Source organism: Callorhinus ursinus, unplaced genomic scaffold (genome assembly GCF_003265705.2).
Source record: "Callorhinus ursinus isolate GAN/ISIS: 27379988/994484 unplaced genomic scaffold, GSC_fseal_2.0 scaffold67, whole genome shotgun sequence".
Lineage (NCBI taxonomy): Eukaryota > Metazoa > Chordata > Mammalia > Carnivora > Otariidae > Callorhinus > Callorhinus ursinus.
This window is the reverse complement of record NW_027397129.1, coordinates 4,552,020-4,555,613: the sequence shown is the minus strand read 5'-3', so window position 1 is coordinate 4,555,613 and position 3,594 is coordinate 4,552,020.

The following is a 3,594-nucleotide window of genomic DNA, read 5'->3' as shown; positions in this document are numbered from 1 at the left end:
TAGAGTGATGGCTTTGATACAAAAACTTGGAAATAATGAGGGTGAACATTTTACTTCTGTGGTAAGTACATGTCTTTGCTTAAAATGTAACTCTTTATTTTTATATTTAATAACTTTATTAAATAACTACAGTATATAGACCCACTTCTAACATTTGTGGGGCCTGGAACAAGAGTATAAATAAAAGCCTACATGCCATATGCGTAAATATTTACAATTTATAAATCAATCTAACAAATACATCATAATGACAAAATTTTAAAATGTGTAAAGCTATAATTTTTATATGACTCAAAGTGGAGAAAATATCAAATCTGACCATACTTATCATTATTCTGATGTCAGGTCAATGTTTGAACTAGTAATCTATACATAATATAGAAATTATATTTTAACCCATAAAATTTTATTTTTCTTACCTTTATTTCAGTATAATCATTGTGTTGTAATTAAGCTTTCACATGATTTTTTGGCTATTGACACTCGTGATCTAGAGTCAAAAGGTAAAATGTTATTTTATTCAAAGTGTCCAAAATTTTAATTGAGTTTATCAAAATATAAATAACCAATGTATAAAATAAAAAAGTAAATTTAGTTTTCATACATTATTGCAATGAATTTTCATCTAAAACATTCAAAATATTTATTATATTTAAATAACACAAATTATATTTAATGAAGAGTAAAATTTTAACATGAATTTGTATGAGTGAAACTGAAATTTTATTAATTTGCCAATGTAAGCAAATTTTATTATGTATCTTTGTAAGACTATTCACAATTCTGTTATTGAATGTAAATCAACATCATATCCAATATGCATTTTATCTCTACCTCCATATTACAAATTTAAGAATTATATGAATTATTTAATATTGTAAAATATTCCTCAGCTGCCATGTGTGAATGTCATGCTAATATGTGAATATTCCCAAAGCTATTCATTTGAACACGCACAGAAGCAGTAAAGTGGACACTCAGAACTACTGAGAATTTATATTTCATTTTGCAAGAATCTATTATATTTATGATATCTGAGAGGAAGTATTTTATTATCTACTTTTTATTGAGTTTATTCAAATAAGAACAACACCAAGATCCTAATAGATATACTAGGCACAGGCAAAAGATCTGAAAATTTGTTTCACCCAAAAGGAAATATATAAAGTAAACAAAGATATGTAAATTTCTTCATTAGACTGGTAATGAAAGTAGTAAATATTATAATAAAAGCAAAGTGTTAGTCTACTCCTATTAAATTAGAAAAAAATAAGTATTTTTGAAAAGCCTGATAATGGGAGAACATGCAGGAAAACTTGCATATCATACCTTTCTGGTGGTGAGGTAAATTAGGATGATTACTCTGGCTAGCAATTTGAAATTTAATCAACATATCAAGAGACATAAAATTGTTCATACCTTTTCTTTTGATAATCTCATCTCAAAGACTTGCTCTAAGAAATCTATTCAAAAGGAAGTCCCTATATATAAATATGTATATGTTTATATTAGAAAATTGGAGACAACATTAATGGTTCCACATAGGGGAAGGATTAAGTAGATTATGCTACATCAAATGTGCAAAGCATCTATTGAAGATGTTAAAATTATAGCAAATGAAAAAAATTACTAAGTAAAGAGACAGCACAAAAGTGAAGGCACATTATGCTTAAATGATGTAAAATATACAAACATATGGCAAAAGACTTGCCAGGGAACAGAGGCTTAAAAATAGCTGTAAGAATATGTGCATTTTTTTCTTTACTAACTTTCTTGACAATATAATTTTATTTTAACTTGCATTTATATCCAGTTTACATGCCATTGCCTATCATTTCAATATATCTAGTGCCAACCCAGAAAATATCCTGCTCCTTTATCTTCTCTTCATAACTACCCAGCAAAATTCCCAATCCTAGATAAAACCAAATACCCACTATCTCTGCACCTACATGCAGGCAACTGATCACTGCCAGGGGAAACAATATGATAAGGATTTTGGTAGGACTCTAAATTAATGACCACCAATCCCAAATTGGCCTCCAACCACTCTGGTTTTTTAATGATGTATTTTTTCTCAGCTGGCCCTCCTATAGCCTACAATGATTATTTCTAAATTAGCTCCATTACTTCAAATATCTGACCTCTCCTCCTCCTCACTCACTTTCAGTAGATTTTTTTCTCAGGGAGAAAAACAAGCCATCTAATAAGAATTCTCTCAACTTCCATACATCATATTTAAAAACCTACCCGAATCTAAAATATAGCATAGAATAATGTTTAAGAACAGACACAGCTAATGAATCATTGAACACTACATCAAAAACTAATGAAGTACTATATGTTGGTTAAATAATAATAATAATAATAATAATAATAATAATAATAATAAAAGAACATAGTTCAGAAGCCAGAACTCTTGTGTCTAAAGCCTAGTATTGTCCCTTACAAGCTGTGTGATTTTGGGAGTTATTCAACCTCTCTCTAATTCTATCTCCTCTCCAGTAGGATAAGGATAACAACAGTCCTATACAGGATTGTTATAAGAATTCAGTCTTGTGAATATATTAGAATGGTATCTGGTATATAATAAAAATTCAATAAATATTAGCTATATGTTACTGAAGCTATCCTTTTTGCCTTTTGTTTTTATTGCAATGAATAAATAACCCTCTATTTTGAATTGTGATTGAATTCCATCATCTTATAACTGTTCAAGAACATTACCCAATGGAATTTAGTTTTTGTTGCTGTATTTTCAACCACTTCTTCAGTACAGACTCTTTTCTATCAGTATTTAAATATGCTTAGGCATCTTCCCTCACAACTAAATTTCTCAAAATAATTGTCTCTACCAGTCGTTCTCATACTTGAACATATACCAAAATCAACTGGAGGGCTTGTTTAAACAGATTTCTGGGCGCTCCCCCAGAATTTCTTATTCAGTTAGTCAGGTGGAGCCAGATAATTTGCATTTCTAACAAGATTTTAGTTGGTGTGCCTGCTACTGGTCCAAACACCACACTTTGAGAACTTCTGAATTACACACTGACCACCCACATATTTTACCTCTCACAGATCTCACTTAACTACATCTTTAGAACTGGGCAATATAAGATCAGAAACGACTTCCAGTTTGCCTTAGGATACTTATTTTTGCAGCAATTATCCCTCACTCTTCTATTTTTCTTTTGTTCTAGAGAAAGTTTATTGTGAAATTTCACCTTACACATTGTTGGACATGATTAAAAACAAAGCACCATAAGTTCTAAGTGATGTTGACTTTAAAAATGCAAAAATAGCAATGCCTTTCAAGAAACCAGATGAACAAATCAATTAGAATATGTAACAATCACATGAAAGACATAAAATCTATGGTATTTTCAGTGATATGGACACCAAACCCGTAGAATGGGAATCAAAATTATTCTTTTTTCATAAATCTACCAGGTAATATTGATGCAAGTGGGCCTTGAACCATATTTTTAAAAAATATGACTGTCAAGATAAGAACAAAAGTGTTAATTTGGGCTAAAAGCTTGTAAAAGATACAGTACAAGCAGACTGATAATTTTGTAAAGTATGTGTTCAAAG